Below are 18809 nucleotides of genomic sequence, written 5' to 3'. Positions count from 1 at the left end.
ATCGTTATTTCTCTTCAATTAGTCAAGGTATAAACAGCTTCAGTCCAATATTTCAGCTTCTACTTCATTGTACAAAAAGTAACTGAAAATTTTTAAAAACAAGAGGAAACCGAACAGCCTAACCACATTTAGAAATCAGTTGCATTTATGTGGGAGCGAAAATCGATTGCAGAATTGGAAAACTGGCAACTAGAAGCGGATTTCCAAAATCGATTTTGAAATGTTTACATGACCACAGAGAAAGGGTCTTGAGAAATCAGTTAACAAAATTCGCTTTTGGGAACTGCATGTAAACAAGGTGACTGCTTTGCTGCATACACACATCCAGGAACAATGGTAATTACGTGAGTAGTGGGACAACCTGCGTGTCCCTCACTCTGCACTGTTGCCATGTTTATTCAAAATGGCGGCCATAGATGTGGCAACATCACAGTGATGTTATGACCGGAATTCCAAATTTTAGAGGGAAAATAGATCCATTGCGCTACCTCCACTAACATAACCCTACCCCCTCTCCTCTCCCCTTCCCTCCCTCTATCCTCTTCTCTCCCTCATCTGGAAATTGGCAGGAAAAGGACTCAGTCTGTGATGGGCTGCTGAATAGGACAGATGAAAGTCTTTATTTTGTATGCATTGTTTATTTAAACAGTTTGAGTTGCTGTAGACAGTATCTCTATCCTGTGTGTTCACCATGAGGTCCGGATTCCAAATGACCTAGTTCACAGCACCACCATCAGATGGCGCTGTTGGCCATACTTCTTCCCCTCCTTTGACATAATCCAAGATGGCGGTCTGGGGGAAAATGTCGGGAAATTCGCTCAGTCTGTGTCTAGCTGCTGGAATGGGAGGATGGACATAATTGTTTACTGTGTGTTCTATGTGTTCAATGGATGAGATGTCTGTACTAGAGAAGGAGGAGTTTAACAGGTATATTGGCTGTAATCATGCAACTGAGGACTGTCCAAATCCACCTGCACAATGTTTGGAAAGCAATGATATTTGGTGAATGTATGAATAACACAAATACACTTCATCAAATAACGAAGATGCAGCAGCATGATGCTAAGTGACATTCCGCCACTCATGCTGATAAATGCATATGGTGTAACTGTAGACCATTCGATAAAAGTCCAGTCAGTCTTCCGAAGAGCTTGAGGCAAGACGTTCATCGTGGGTCTAAGCACCCTGCTAGAGGAGGCCACACGCTGGGTTCACAGCACCAGCACACGGTAGCCTCAGGGGCAGTAGTGTGCTAAGCAGGAAATATCCACAGCCTTCCTTGTTCCCATTCCTAGTGCATGGATACCAGTTGTCGTTAAATACAAACTGCTGATGTTTAAAGCAACGTCACATACATAGTCTGAAGATGTCACAGGAACTAAATTCACAATTGCACGAAGAGAGAGAGACCTTTGCAGATTTAAACAATTTGCGATGTAAATACACGTTTTATTCTGAGGAATACCACCACCACCAGCCGCAGTAGCAGCAGCACCACCACCACCACCACCACCACCACCACCACACCTGAACACGACATCTAAAAACAAAAACATGGCACCCTTGTAAAACCTTCCCTGAGACACTTTGTGCGCTTTTGTGGGAAATACAGCATCCTTTCCTTACCTTTGTACATGAGCTGCTACAAGAGTTAGTAAATCGAATTGAATATTTCTCTAAATACACTTTCAAAAAGATCGTGGCACACACTTGTGAAACCTGCCAGTCTTCCTCAACCATTCTGGAATACTTGATTGCATAAACAAATTAGGTAAAGTATTTAATGCCTGAATCCATTCGCAAATATTGCTTTAAACAATTTGTTTCAAATACACTCACACACAAAATACTGCACTGTCTTCCCAGATGCATGTGCAACGGAAATACAGGGTTATTACAAATGATTGAAGCGATTTCACAGCTCTACAATAACTTTATTATTTGAGATATTTTCACAATGCTTCGCACACACATACAAAAACTCAAAAAGTTTTTTTTTGCATTCACAAATGTTAGATATGTGCCCCTTTAGTGATTCGGCAGACATCAAGCCGATAATCAAGTTCCTCCCACACTCGGCGCAGCATGTCCCCATCAATGAGTTCGAAAGCATCGTTGATGCGAGCTCGCAGTTCTGGCACGTTTCTTGGTAGAGCAGGTTTAAACACTGAATCTTTCACATAACCCCACAGAAAGAAATCGCATGGGGTTAAGTCGGGAGAGCGTGGAGGCCATTACATGAATTGCTGATCGTGATCTCCACCACGACCGATCCATCGGTTTTCCAATCTCCTGTTTAAGAAATGCCGAACATCATGATGGAAGTGCGGTGGAGCACCATCCTGTTGAAAGATGAAGTCGGCGCTGTCGGTCTCCAGTTCTGGGCATGAGCCAATTTTCCGCGGGCTACGCGTGAAACTTGCCCGCACGCGTTCAACCGTTTCTTCGCTCACTGCAGGCCGACCCGTTGATTTCCCCTTACAGAGGCATCCAGAAGCTTTAAACTGCGCATACCATCGCCGAATGGAGTTAGCAGTTGGTGGATCTTTGTTGAACTTCGTCCTGAAGTGTCGTTGCACTGTTATGACTGACTGATGTGAGTGCATTTCAAGCACGACATACGCTTTCTCGGCTCCTGTCGCCATTTTGTCGCACTGCGCTCTCGAGCGCTCTGACAGCAGAAACCTGAATTGCGGCTTCAGCCGAACAAAACTTTTGAGTTTTTCTACGTATCTGTAGTGTGCCGTGACCATATGTCAGTGAATAATGGAGCTACGCTGAATTTATGAAATCGCTTCAATCATTTGTAATAGCCCTGTACATTACAGCAAATACACTCGAAAATTCATCGCATGTGAATATTGTTTACAAATTGAAACTACACTAAATGAGCGCAAATACACGGCGTCTAAACTCTGAAGACGAGCCTACATCACGTAAAAAATTGTTACATACACTATCACGGTAGTTTACTACATGAGGACCGGTCGTAAATGGGGACCCGCGAAGCAGGGCGTCCGTCAGGCGCTGCAGCTCGCCACAGAGTGAAGTGGCGACTAGAAGTGGGGGGCACTCCAGCACACAAAGAACGGATCAGCGAAGCAAGTTGGTATTTCCAGAACCCTACATGCAAAAGCGCGCTAAATCCGTGGCCAGCAGACCGGCACCAAGTTGTCCTGCGCGCTCAGTCCAGCATTGGCTGGCTCTGAGCACTATGGGACTCAACATCTTAATTCATAAGTCCCCTAGAACTTAGAACTACTTATACCTAACTAACCTAAGGACATCACACACACCGATGCCCGAGGCAGGATTCGAACCTGCGACCGTAGCAGTCCCGCGGTTCCGGACTGCAGCGCCAGAACCAGACTAGTACGTGGGATGGAATGCTAAACTCCTATTGGCTCACTGGTTAAAATGCGGGTGAGGTGGGTAGAGGTTATATAAACCACTGTCGTGATGCAATTGCTCTCATTCTGCCTTGATCGGTGGGCATGTGCGGTTGACTGTGTTCTTGTGCCTTTTTTATTGTTTCGGGAAAAATGAAGCATATAATTTCCAACGACAGCATCAGCAGTGGTAGCAGCAGCAGCGAACACCTTTGCTAGGACAGTCTACCATCTAAGTTAATTGTTCTAATCATCCAAAGTACCTGTGTGCCCGTAATTTTAGTATCTATCACAGCACTTGTTTAGGTTGTAGTCGTTAGAGGCATACTTCTATACTACCAAGATTTTGTATGACTAGCTGCTGAATTTTAGTGTTTAACGAATTTTTATTCCATAGCTGTTATTACAGCCCCCCTTTCTTTCTTGTTGTCGTAACTTTTATCCCTGAGATGATGGCTGATCTAAATCAGCAGCTGGAGGCTGAGAGACTATTGCAGCAACTGCCTCCAGTAATAATAACCGAGTCGGCGCAGCAAGAATGTGAGTGAAATTATTTTTTATTTTATTTTATTCTTTTACATGTGAATGTTATAGCAAATACACTCATGCTCATAAATTAAGGATAATTGGAGAATGTGGTGCCACACAATGAGGCATACACTAAACTGGGGCGAATAGCATAGGCGCATAGGGAGCACACAAGTCACAGATTTTTAATTCCACAGTGTTGGTGATAAGTTGAGAAAACCGTCCCAAAATACTTGTGCTACAAAACGCCACTGTTTCATGCGCATGTATCCCGACATTAATATGGGATACGATCACCATACGCACATACGCAGGCCACACAACGGGTTTGCGTACACTGGATCAGGTGGTCGAGCAGCTGCTGAGGTATAGCCTCTCATTCATGCACCAGTGCCTGTCGGAGCTCTTGAAGTGTGCTACGGGTTTGAAGAGATGCAGCGATACTTCGACCGAGAGCATCCCAGATGTGCTCGGTGGGGTTTAGATATGGAGAACAGGCAGGCCACTCCATTCGTCTGATATCTTCTGTTTCAAGGTACTCCTCCACAACAGCAGCTCGGTGGGGCTGTGCGTTATCATCCATCAGGAGGAACGTGGGACACACTGCACGCCTGAAAAGGTGGGCATACTGGTGCAAAATGACATCTCGATACACCTGACCTATTACAGTTCCTCTGTCAAAGACATGCAGGGGTGTATGTCCACCAATCATAATCCCACCCCACACCATCAAACCACGACCTTCATACAGGTCCCTTTCAATGACAGAAGTGGGTTGGTATCTGGTTCCTGGTTCACGCCAGGTGAAAACCCGGCGAGAACCACTGTTCAGACTATACCTGGACTCGTCCATGAACATAACCTGGGACCATTGTTCCAATGACCATGTAGTGTGTTCTTGACACCAGGCTTTATGGGCTCTGCTGTGACCAGGGGTTAGTGGAATGCACCTTGCAGGTCTCAGGGTGAATAAACCATGCCTGTTCAGTCGTCTGTAGACTGTGTGTCTGGAGACAACTGTTCCAGTGGATGCGGTAAGGTCCCGAGCAAGGCTACCTTCAGTACTCCACGGCCGTCTGCGGGCACAGATGGTGAGATATCGGCCTTCTTGTGGTGTTGTAAACTATGGACGTCCCATACTGTACTGCCTGGACACGTTTCCTTTCTGCTGGAATCGTTGCCATAATCTTGAGATCACAGTTTGTGCCACACGGAGGGCCTGTGCTACGACCTGCTGTACCCTAGTATTCTACCCCTCATAACGTCATCAATATGTGTTCTTTGAGCCATTTTTAACACACAGTCATCATTAGAACGTCTGAAAACGTCTGCACACTTACTCACTGCACCGTACTCTGACATGCACCAACACACCTCTGCATATGTAGACTTATGCCAGCGCCACTGTGTGACGACCGCAGGTCAAATGCACGGCATGTCCATACCCTGAAGTGATTTAAACCTGCAAACCGCCCACCAGAGCGTTGTTTCACCATTATCCTTAATTTATGAGCATGAGTGTATTTCTTTTTATCACGTAATGTACTATGGCTCTAATGATAAGGACTGGAGAATGTATATACATTTATTTTTCGTAACTTAGTGTATTCAGTTGTTTGAGACATATTATTTGCTTTTCTAGGTGTTTCTATTGATAAGGAAGGTGACATAGGGGCATATGTCGAGACCAAGAGCCAGAAACAATCGATTCATTCTTGTAAGTAGCAGAATTCAATTTTCAAATTCAGTGTTTCGTATATAAGTAATTTCAGAGAACTAGATAATATGATTTCCTGTTTATATTTCAACGAGTTAAAGAAAACGAAATTCAGTACCATTTTCTGTTAGTATGTCTAACATTTTCTGCAAACAATTACGCTCAATATCTTATTGTTGTAGGTAGCGGCAGTGAACAAGATAAATGGCCCCAGGGCGAGGATGAAATACGAGAGCGGGTACATGAGATGGCGGCTGCTGCAGAGGAAGCTGAAAGGCAGCGCCATCTCGCTCTTTCGGATGAGAATGAAGAAATACTGGGTTAAGTGGGAGAGCTACTGGAAAACCTGACTGAACTGCTGAATCCTTGGACTCAGATTGGAAAAGATGGTTATAATGCAACCTGCGACGGATTTTTTTACGTGCGTGCGATGCGTCAATTGCGACGGATTACTACGTTGCTGCTGCAATGCAATTTCTTTTATAATTTTTGTTCACCTACCTCTTTACAGCAGTAGATCTTCGCACGTAAACCCCTGACTGCAGTTACTTACGAGATCACAGAAAAGCAGTGTTGAGGAAACTGTAACCTCATAGCTACACGCCGGAGGCCGCTATAAGTAAAATTTGCTGATAATTTTCTATGTACTTTAAAGGAATGATTGGGAAAGGTGGTGTCACTCGTATTTTAAACATGAAGTTCAAATTTAAACCTTCCATAGATCTTTATTGCCGTTAAGCAAGATCACCAGCCCACATTTACGAAAATTACTAAAGTTTCTGCTCACAGGTATCACCATACCTAAAACAGCCAGAACTTTTACCTTCCCAAATTCCGAAACCAATTACTTGTAATACAGTCAATGATCGGCCAATTACTTCTGCACACGATATTCAGTGGTTGTCTTTAGTAAAAGTTTATGCTCGCCATAAAATACTCAGAATATACTCAGTACTGCCACACTATATAATTCAAAGTTCACTCGCGATTTTCGTCGGAACGAATTATCACAACATTCTAAAGTTTTTATAAACAGTTTCTGGTCACTACCAGATAACATTAGCACTGGACCATATCGCATAAGTCATCCCAAGACTTCATTTTACACATAATGCGAAAAGTCACATCCAGCATAACCGCCTCCAATCAAAGCTAGCTCGCGATTCCTTCCTCTCACTCTCCCACACTCCAAACTGTATCTCCTCGCTAGGCGGCCAACCGTCTCGCTTCTCATTGGCTGTCAGCACTTACGACCAATGAGAACTCACTTCTAGGGCGCGGCTCGCGCCAAAATCTAGCAAGCACCAACCACTTCTCTAGGCTCATTGACGTCATCAAATTAAGTAACACAAAACTCTCTAATTAAATAAACAAAACAAAATGGACTATAAGCTTTGCTCTACATCTGGAAATTTATTATGTAGTCGCGAATGTTCTGGCTCTCTTATACATAAACATACATACTTGGACATCCGACATTCACCAGTAGGGGAACCACTAGTGGATCCGTTCCCACATTACAGGGTTCGAACACTTGCCCGTTCCTGTAGAGAATTACTTGAGTGATTTTTAATAATGCCGAACGTCCCACATACTCTCACGCACGCATTCTCATTCACACGCACCCTAACACACAATACACATTTACTTAGAATTCTTGAAATTATTATTATAGAAAAGTCACAGAGGTTTTCTGAAACTAAAAACTTTCCAAATTTATATATGAACACTGAAAGTGTTGTCAGATCATCATACATAGCCACTGAAGGTGAACTATTACATCACTGTATTTATTTAAATTCTTGACTGTCGGAAAATTACGTTTTTTTTTAATGGAATTTTACTAACTTTCAAAATACAACTATTTTTTATCTCAGACTTTGACATATTGTTTGCTTTCACAACAGAAGGATGTACAGTCGTGGACAAAACGAGCGAGACCCCTCGCCTTTTCCTTATGCTGATCCGCACGGCTTTAAAGTCTGCTACACAGCATAACAGGCAAGGCGACGAAGTGCTACCAACATACTATGCACAGGCTTTAAATTGACAAACTATCTGAACTTTTTTAGACTGTTTTCAATAATTTGTAAGACTATATTAATGCTGATTAGTGTGTTAAATACAACACGTAAATATAAGACAGAACTGAAAGAAGAAACGCTAATTGGTATGAACTGTACCAATAAAAATGAATTTCAACTTATCGAGATAACAACTGTTTTTAGTAAGACAAAGAACCCCAGATCGTTACGAATTAGCAAAATATTATCCGCATTCGTCCGCGAAACGGTCTGTGTCAACGTTCAGACTAGACATACTGGAATACCGTTGCTGACCTTCCATGAACGTGTGCAAATTTAGCAATGCGTGAAGATTCATAACGAAATTCAGTTAAAAATCATTCAGTGCCATACTTAAGTCAATTCCATTATTGACAGAAGCGGAAAAAGGTAGGCAGTAACATGTATGAAATTCTACAAGAGTGTCATATTGACATCCACAGGGCGCCAGTACAGAATAAAGGTAGCGATAAAACGCATAGGGGGCCGCGAGAATTTCTTAAAATTGCTTTACTGATATTCTACCTGCCTCCATCGAGATTAGAACCGAAAACAAACCAGACCTTCCTTTCACTACGCTAGCAGACAACCCAGGCAAACAGTCCTCTATTATTACCCCAGACATGAATAAGCCGGCAATTTCGCAATGAAAATGGCAAAATGATCTGCAGTTTCTGTTGCATAGAGCTTTCTGGACTCAAAAACATGAATTTTCTTCCTTTATGTCAGCGCTTATGTGACAATCATTCGGGATGTTTATCGAAATAACAAAATACTGTTATTAGAGAGTAAATTTAGTAGGATAATTCTGCACCAGCCCAGGAAATAAACGGCTACATAGCTGCCAAACGTATTCTACACTGTTTCGAATCCTCCACTAGACTCACCACAGCCAGAAAACGTTCATTAGCCGAAGTGTTTCTTAAGCTAGCTAGCAATGGGAATGTTCGCACTTCTAAAACGCGGTGGCATTAATACTGGGATGTGAATTACCACGTGTATAGGCAAATGGATTCTATTTGCATTCCTGTAAACGTGATTTGGATCGAAAGCGTAGCTACGATTAATATGCTGATGTATCGACTGCAACTAGCACATTCCGAATAAAGAGTGGGGGGTGTTATTTATGCGGCCCTCATCTTCAGTAGCTGTCGTGGCTGTTTTCGTTGTTAGGATTTCGTCACCTAAACAGGTAAAAACGGAACTCTCACTTTCTTGACCGTCTATCGGTCTACCCAACCCTTAAAACCCGTTTACCTCCAGAACGGGTGGACATAATAAGCGGAAATGTATCGCACTTCTTGCGGTAACCGGTTCCTTGGTGGTGTAAAAAAGTGAGCTTCAATGTCAACGCAAACTAAAGATACGGCCGTTTATGTAAAGAAAATTTACGCGAAAGGTCAAAAAATGGCTTCAAGAACTATGTGACCAAACTGCTTAGGTCGTCAGCCCCTAGACCTAGAACTTCTTAAACCTAGCTAGCCTAAGGACATCTCAGAGATCTATGCCCGAGGTAGGATTCCAACCTGCGACTGAAGTAGCCGTGCGGTTCGTGACTGAAGCGCCTGGAACCGCTTGGTCACCGCACCCGGCGAAACCCTATTCACCTCATGTATAATGACAATATACACTGTCTAGTGAGGATAAACTATATTCGCCAGCAACTCAGATCGTTTGATCACGGAACTTTTACGAAGTTACATTCAAACTTTGTTCGAAGTCGTCTGCAATATCCATTTATAAACACCCTAGGAACGTCGTATGCGATATCCACTTCTGAAGACGCTGGCAGATACTGCAGTACCATAACAAGTAGGTAAGAATTTATTGTTATTGGTCCATGCATGACACTATTTCAATATCAATTTAACGCGCCTAGGTGTTCGTATATGGCTGAAACTAATGAACAAAAAGTAAATAAACAGCAAACAACTTCGATGTTCAAATCAAATGAAAGTCACGTGTCGCAATTACAACATAATTTCGTTGTTACATCTACATGACTACATCAACAGGATTTCTTTGCAATCCAGACTTACGTGCCTGGCAGAGGGTTCGGACTATTTCACTACCGTCCTACTCATTAACAGTGTGCGGGAAAAAGGACCTCTTAAATCTTTTCTTGCGAGCCTTGAGTTACATTATTACTATGGTTTCTCCCTGTGTAAGTTCCCGAGGAAATAATGTTTTGGCATTCAGAACAGATGTTGGTGTTTGAAATATCGTGAAAAGATCTCGCGGCAACGAAAAACGCTTTTGTTTTCATGAATGTTACCCCAACTCGATTATCAAATCTGGGACCCTCTCTCCCCTATTTCGTGACATTACAAATCGTGCTACCGTTCCTTCGACGTTTTTGCGTGCACAGTCAATCACGTCTGTCAAGGATATTATAGCAGTGGACGGACAAACGTGTTTTCAGTTGGCCTGTTGCGTATTCTTAGTGTGCGGCCAATAAAACGCAGTCATTAGTTTGGTTTCCCCACAAAAGTATGTTTTCGATCGTTCCAGTTTAAGTTTTACTGGGTACTGAGATGAACTGACAGTGCTTCGACTTGTGTTTTGTCATGTAACCGAAAGTTAATTATTGTTATTGGACGCAGCTTTCGTGTTTAATGTATTCCTCATTCAACACACTCCACGTACACCACACATAACTGTTTCAAAGTATTAAATTGTTACTGATGTTACCAAGTTGCAGTGGTCATCTTAACTTGCCGTTTTGAAACAAAGGAAAATATTTTAGCGAAATGTAGCAACTAAGAAGCGGAGTATCCAAATAAACAAACATTTCTGGTTTAAGTAGTTGCAGTAGGTCTACTACACAGTAACGTAAATTAGGAGCAAAGTCCATTAGTAGATCGTTATCAGGAAAATCAGCCCTCATAATGCAAAGTGCCACTACAAGAAAGAAAGTTTCCAAACATGTCAATGAGTAGTCGAGGAAAGTGGACGCATTCTGTCTACTGAATCCCAATGCACGCCACTTAGGAGGGGACACGCCAAGTGTCATACCCCGATCTTGCTGAAACTTCGCTCAGTGAAAGAGGGGACAAAATAAGCGAACACGTGTCTCGGCTTATCTGCTTACACTCTACCGCTTCTGAGAAAACGACGGTCAAAGTTTTCAATGCGCTGTTGCTATAGTGTAGATACCTCTTAGCGGGTAAGGATTCAACTGAAGCGGTGGCTCTGCGGCTACCATAGCGGCTTCGGAACTTCGCGCTGCGAGTTCGAAACCGGGTTTTTCCTTTTTTCCCCCCTCACTCTCTGAATTATCTACGAATGTTTATTCCAATTTATGTTGAAACACTGTGGTCGTTATTCGTCAGTTAATTTACTGTGTAAAGAAATAAGTTAAAAAGGGAACACATAGTGCGTAGTGGGGCGATCACTCTGTTGTAGAAATAATTCAGAAGCCAAGATTGCTTAAATACTGTTTACTGGATAACCGGTTTCAACACACTAAAGGTGCCATCATCGGATCTGAATGTAGATTAACATTTATAAACCATTTGGGTATACCGATACATGAGGCAGACCAGATGATTTTAGATTAGCTTGTCTCATTCGTTTATTATTTTTTTAATTCATTAATTACACATAAAGTTAATTGGTGAATAATGACAACATTATTTCAAATTAAATTAGAAAAAACATTCGTAGATAATTCTGATAGAAAGGCAGGAAAAAATAATAATAAAAAAAACCAATATGGTCTCGAACACGGGAATCAAAGTTAAGAAGGAACGACGGTAGCCACTGAGACACCGCTTCAATTGCGTTCTCAGCTGCAGAAGGTATCTACACTATAGCAACAGCGCGTTGATAACTTTGACCGTCGTTTTCTCGGAAACGGTCGAGTGTCTGCAGATAAGTCGAAACACATGTTCGCTTATTTTGTCCTCTCCTTCACTGAGCAAAGTTTCCGGACAATCAGCCTATGACACCTGGCGAGTTCCCCTCGTTAGTCGAGCCGCTTCTTACGTCCGGCGAGAAGTATGTATGCCTCAGAGTAAACTGCGCCACTTGGAAACACGGCGAGCGGGGATAAACACGTTTTCCTTCTTGTAAGGCAATCTTCTACAGCTAAAATTCACGAAGTGTTCTTCAGGTTGCCTCAGATATTTCAGAAATGTTTCTTGCGTTAGGCCTGCCGCATATGCAAAACGTAAACATTTCATTTCATGTAATATTTATCAGGATAAGACATGACAAGAGTGGACCAGTCCCTACTGAGAAAAATTACAGATTCTAAGTTGCTCCACTATGTAATGACACGGGTACGGGCTTGCGATGTCTCGTTTATGCCATCGATTTCCGTGTTACACATACTTGGCCATTGCGTTGTGGCTGCCATCGTGGAGGAGGCAGTCTGTTTCCTGCTAGCGGTGTTTCCGCAGCAGATATTAACCGCGACGAATCATTCAGTCAACGCTAAATGGCCCATCTGGCTGAGGCAGACAAGGGCGCTATAATAGCACTCCATGCAGAGGGATCTTCAAATGGCTATATAGCAAGAACAATGGGTCTTCAGAAGTCGACGGTAGCAAGGTGGATCAGGCGAAAGGAAGAGAGTGGTAACCTGAATGAGAGGCCTCATGGCCGTCGCCGCAAAACAACAGCAGCTCAGGATCAGCAGATACGCCGTTTCAGTAAGAACCACCCATTTGTCAACGCACGACAAATTCAGCAAACTTGGGTCTCAACGTTAGCAGTACGACCGTCACTCGTCGTCTAAGGGAAGGTGGACTGAGAGCAAGAAGCGCTGCTGTGAAAGAGACATTGACGGTTTCCCATAGAGAAACTCGCCTTGCTTTTGCTGCTGAAAATGTCGACAAACCTCTCCAGTTTTGGAGGCGAGTGATTTTCACGGACGAAAAAGTTTTCTCTACTGCATCTGTAGTGGACTGACAAGACAGCCAGTCCACAGTGACGGGTAACCGAAAGGCACGAGTACACACACGCCGACTGGCGTGAAGTCTGGAACAGGATAAGTTATGAATGCACTAAAGAAAAGTACGTAGCTTCTTTTATACTTAACTTTAATTCATCCTGGTGGTACATCGCTCGTGACTATACAAATGAGACTCTCTCCAGATATGGTTAATGGCGCCTTGCTAGGTCGTAGCCATGGACTTAGCTGAAGGCTATTCTTACTGTCTCTCGGCAAATGAGAGAAAGGCTTCGTCAGTGTAGTCGCTAGCAAAGTCGTCGTACAACTGGGGCGAGTGCTAGTACGTCTTTCTAGACCTGCCATGTGGTGGCGCTAGGTCTGCGATTACTGACAGTGGCGACACGCGGGTCCGACATGTACTAATGGACCGCGGCCGATTTAAAGCTACCACCTAGCAAGTGTGGTGTCTGGCGGTGACACCACAGCATCAACCGGAAAAGTACTTGTTTACCGGCGTAAAGGTGCTAGGTGTAAGTCCGCAGCTCGTGGTCGTGCGGTAGCGTTCTCGCTCGTTCTAGCTCGTGGATAGGCCTTGAAAAACTGAACACAGATCTATCGAGAAAACACGAAGAAGTTGTGTGGAACTATGAAAAAAATAAGCAAAATATACAAACTGAGTAGTCCATGCGCAAGATAAGCAACATTAAGGAATGTGTGAGCCTATGAGCGCCGTGATCCCGTGGTTAGCGTGAGCAGCTGCGCAACGAGCGGTCCTTGGTTCAAGTCTTCCCTCGAGTGAAAAGTTTAATTTTTTATTTTCAGACAATTATTATCTGGCCGTCCGTTCGTCCGATGCGAGGTAACTGCGCCGTAGTATGATGACGCTACACCTAAACAAACATCGAAAACACATGACGTCAGTCGACTACAGCGCACGGAAGAGAGAGTATTCCTGCTAACGAGGCTCCCTGGCTGGCAGTTGACTGTTCGCTACTTTGGACGAGAGTGCATTAAATACGTGAGATGTATTCCGTGGGCAATATGAATCCAGCAAATATAGCTCGCGACTTCAGTAACAATGTCAATGAATATTTTCCGAACTGTAAGGCATCGGAAAGTTCCTTAATGGATCAAACGATTGTCGAACATTTGTATGATTATTTCCTACATTTGTTGATAAACAGTACGTCTGGTGATGATTGTCTGAAAACAAAAAATTAAACGACTCACTCGAGGGAAGACTTGCACCAAGGACCTCTCGTTCCGCAGATGCTCACGCTAACCACAGGACCACGGCGCTCATAGGCTCACACATTCCTTAATGTTGCTTATCTTGCACATGGACTACTCAGTTTGTATATTTTGCTTATTTTTTTCATAGTTCCACACAACTTCTTCCTGTTTTCTCGATTTATCTGTGTTCAGTTTTTTAAGGCCTATCCACTGTGCCAACTTATAATTAAATCTGAGGAGGGTGCGATGGGGAGGTTCCCTTGTTAGCTATGAAACAACTGTAGCAAAACGGAGCATCCTCGTTATCCATGCGATGAATAAGACGACTAATTCGCAACATAAATGTCAATGTAAGCATCAATTTCTGTTGGAACGTGCTTCCTGGACCAAATAACATACATTTCCTACGTCTTTAATGCGAATCATGTAGCAAATATAATTTAAAGGACATAAAAATATCGAGTGATTTTACTAGCATAATTATAAACCACTCACGAACATAAATCGATGGTCCACATAGTTGTCAAAAGTATTCTACAGTATTGCCATTGTCCATTAGACTAGCAGCAGGAAGAAAACGTTCGCTCAGCTGTGCTGAGATATCTTGCACTGACGAAGCTCGCGCTTCAAAGACGCCACAGCATCGTCTGCCACCATTTCATGGCAAACGAAATATCTCAAGTGTACAGTCTTAGACATAAAAACTGATCGCCGGCGCAAGCACCGTGCGATCCGCGATATGACGCCGTTGAAAGCACGGCTAACCCTCGCCGGCAAGCTGTTAATATCATCTGATGTTGCTAACAAGTTATTTACTTCTGGTGAATGATTTTCTGTGCAGTTCATTTAAGATAGAATAACTAAAATATATTTGATGTTACGGAAGACGAAGGACGCCTAATTCATTTCCCTCTCTTTCTTTATGATGTTAGACTTGCAATCTGAGCATACGTATTATCCATAACCACACTACAGCGCCACACAGATATGTGAATGAAACACATTGGCGTACAGTTTTAGACATAAAAACTGACCGCCGGCCGACCGCCACAGAGACTAGGTCGAGTCGTTCACTTAACGTGGCCAATAAAACTGACAGCCCCTGACAAATCTAAGTCCGGCCATCTGCACAATCTGGCAACACTGTTAGATGCGGAAGTGTTAGGAGGAACTATTGTCTCAGGGTGTATACGTAGACGAGGAAACAAAATTCCCGAATTTTTCCCAGCTTTCCCGGTTAAAAATACACTTTCTCCCGGATGAAAATACACTTTTTCCGTGTTAAGTAACAGTATACTTTTCCTCGGAACTGTAAAATGTATCAGTCCTTTCGATGGTTGTGGTTTTATACACCGGCGTAGAATTTCCCGGCACTTAAGAAAATGAAGCTCAGGGGAAAAAGCACGTTTTGGAAAGATGTCTGATTTGCAGCAACATGTACACTACATATTTTCGTATTACGAAAGTATAGATTCGAATTCCACCAAACACCACATGTTACTTTCCGACAAAAATAACTTCATTGTTCTGCAAGACGATTAACGCTTGCCTGTCAGAAAGGTGGAAACAAAATAAAATCTGAAACTAATAACATATTTTAGCGTTCCGTCATTATGTGAGTGTAGCTTAATTCACTTGATAGCTCCCGGCCACAAAAATCCGTTTGGTTTTCATTTGACGTGAGAGCAATAAACGAAGAGGAAACAGCAAAATCACTTAACGTAAACACGAGTCACGTGGAGACTACCACCTCCCCACTACAACTCCGACTGCTCTGTGCATCAGGTACGGATCTACGATATTTCCGATCCGGGGCAATATTAGATAGTGGCGCTTCCCCTCCCTCCAGCGTTTGAGGTAGGACGCCAAAAATTTAAAAATCGACTTTTCAAAAATATCTTAATTTTGTAACGCACATCCTTCTGAAGAGTCTGATAGATAAAACATATATGTTCGAGGGAACGTAGGACATGTTATTTGGTCTGTGTGCCGAAGTGCAGTGCCACGCCTCTTCACACAGCATTCTTCCATCGCATGTCTCTGTATTTCGCTCCGTGGAATTCAAATGTGTAATATTTTGTAATGGGTGCCATCAAACTATATTCAGGCCAGTGGAAATTAAAACCTCTTTCTGCAACCGGCAGAACAAGAACTCTTCACAAAATTTGCAGTCTTTACTGCCTATTAGCTAATAACTTGCTGTTTTGTGTGACATAAAATTAAATATACGAGTATGATACATGAAACGAGTAAAGACATGAGACAAGCAAGACGGTACACATTTCTTTAATCCTCAAGTCCTTGATTTTTTCTCTCTAATCTTGCCACAGGTTTATATGGCGTACTTTCCTTTCTGGAAAAGAATCTATTACCTCGTCAAAGTTCGTCAACGTTTTGCTACACGAAAAAACGAAATGACGTTGTCTAGTACTAGAAAAGCTGTTAATACAAATAGTACTCAAGACTGTTGTGGTTTCTCGATCTGTTTACGTGTATTTTGTCACTGCTAGATAAAACGAAATAGGCTGGCCTAATATTGAAGCAATTGTTACACACACCAAATAAACGAGACTGTTTTGGCACAAATAGTCATTTTTATAACACGACAGAATATAATGAACGAATTACCAATATCAAATGTCTATCAGGACTACTACAAGCAAAAAGTTTGATGTTAGGGAACAGTTTCACATTTCATTCCTACTCTCTAGTATCTGAAGAATAATATGAATTTGCCCCCCGTCCGAAACTGCCACCCGGGGCAGATACCCTGGTTTGTCCCTGCCCCCTAGTTCCGGGCCTGTCGCGCATACATGGATCTGGCAGCTTAGGCGCATCAATAAAATTTTTCCGGATAGCAACAGGCTGCTTGCTGCTATTGCTTATACATATAACTGCCACACTTCTGTAGCCAGAAGCGGGAGAAGGTACAACTCATACGCGACTCAACTGCACATGTGCATAAGCTCGCTGGCAACCGCTAAACGAATCTAATGTAAACAGTTGTGACGTCACGCTCATCGGAGGCAACTTGTTGTTATGAAACATTGCACAGTCTTCCTAAAGCCTTTGACATATTTTGCTGTTGGCAGACGCTTGTATGAGCACTGTGATTTGTTCTTGTATATGGCACATTTCCCTTGCAACTTAAGTTTTGTTTTCGTTTTTTCTTTCTCGTTCGTGTTTTATTCGTGCAGTATTATTCTGCAGTAGCGAGATACAGTAATATTCTTTCTTAGGGTATTGGTTCTTACCAGCCAAAGTTACAAAAATTTAACGGAAAACTAATACAATGAGAAATTCCCGGAATTCTAAAAAATTCCCGGGTTTTTACCGGTTTTCTCCCAGATGGAAAAATTCCCGTGTTTTTCCCGAATCTTCCGGTTGTCCCGGGTCCTGTACACCCTGTGTCTACTTCCGAGATGTTCTCGGATTGTGGGAGCCCGTGGTCTAGTGGCCGCCGGCACGGTAGCTCTGCGTGTTCGGTCAGAGGGTTAGCTGCCCTCTGTATCAAAAAACTGAGTGCACCGATCAACAACGAACTGAAACGGATGTCTTACGGCGTCCGCCCCGAGCCAATGCAACGGACGAAAGCGAACAGAATGAGATTAAAAAGAAAAAGAAAAGTGGTAATCTTCGTGCATTTTAAACTTACGGTCGCCTGTTCGCGTCAACCTGATTTTTTTTCCCCCACATTTCGGTCTAAAGTTATGAGTCTGATTGAGCATCGAAGATAATTCGCTTAACATTCTACCCACCAGCAATAACAAGTATTCCAGAAACAACTCCGCAGGACAGCTCGTGGCTGAGTCGCGATCAGAACAGCTTACGCTTGAGCGTTTCCTCGCACTGCTGTGGCTACCGGCCACCGGCCAGATGCCACCCGCCGCATGAAATCCGGCGCCGCCCATGTGAAGGCGGCGTCACGCTGTCAGTGTATCTATCAACTCTCATTTTCGAATTTGAAGTTCTAGTTATCATCTTGCAGTTAAGCATTGGATTTTGCATACTTGAAAATCATAAACTACAGTTAAGCATTGTGAAATTGAGTCGCAAGTGGAAAAAGGTGTAACATCTAAAGTACGTACCTAAGTGGAAATATGTTACCTGAAAAATAAACTCAATTAATAATTACCTTTTTAGTCTATTACTTTCTTCTTCGAAATGACATTTTTCCTGAAATTTTCTCGATAGCAAGTCGTCTTAACGTCGGACACGCACAGAATTTACCTGAAGTTCTTAAATATTTTATAGAACCGTATCCTGAAAAATACTGAATGTTAATAACAGAATTCATCAAGTCACTATAGCTTTATACTGAATTTAGTCGGAGAAATTAGACTGTGTATTTATTTACGGCTGTCAGTGCATTCGCACTGAGCGCTCGATCAGCTGTAGGCGCGTGACGTAGGAAGTGATTGTTTGCGGTCAACGACTGCCTTGTGCGGCGCGCAGACTTGACTGTTGCTTTGAGTATATGCCGCCGCCAAAACACAGTGCGGTATCCTTGTACTCTCTGCGTGTTTACATGTAGCTGTTAGTTTCTCACAAGTATGTCATTCTACAAAAATTTTTCAAAAGTATATCATTCCACAAAAATTTTAACGTTAGATATATGATGTATTCCCTTAGAGCGTCGTGATTTAAGAGTTTCTACTTCGACAGTGTTATCATGAATAATTTTGCGAATTCTATATGGACCGTTATAAAGCAGAAAAAATTTCCGACACAAGCCTTTTCCTTTGTGAGACAAACGATGAGCCTTAATTAACACCTTCTGACCAACTGACAAGATTTTTAAACGACCAGGACGCTTAGCTGATTTCTCTCTTCTAGCAGCCGCAGATGCAATATTTTGTAGAGCCAGGTTGACAACTTCAGAATGCCGCAGTTTCCGTGTAGGCGGAAAAGGAACGATTTCAGATATGCGATTTGTCGGTGCTTTGTTTTTTAATATCAGTATAGGTGGTAAAGAAGTTGAG

This window comes from Schistocerca cancellata, chromosome 2 (assembly GCF_023864275.1).
Source record: "Schistocerca cancellata isolate TAMUIC-IGC-003103 chromosome 2, iqSchCanc2.1, whole genome shotgun sequence".
In the NCBI taxonomy this organism is placed as follows: domain Eukaryota; kingdom Metazoa; phylum Arthropoda; class Insecta; order Orthoptera; family Acrididae; genus Schistocerca; species Schistocerca cancellata.
This window is presented reverse-complemented; position numbering follows the sequence as displayed.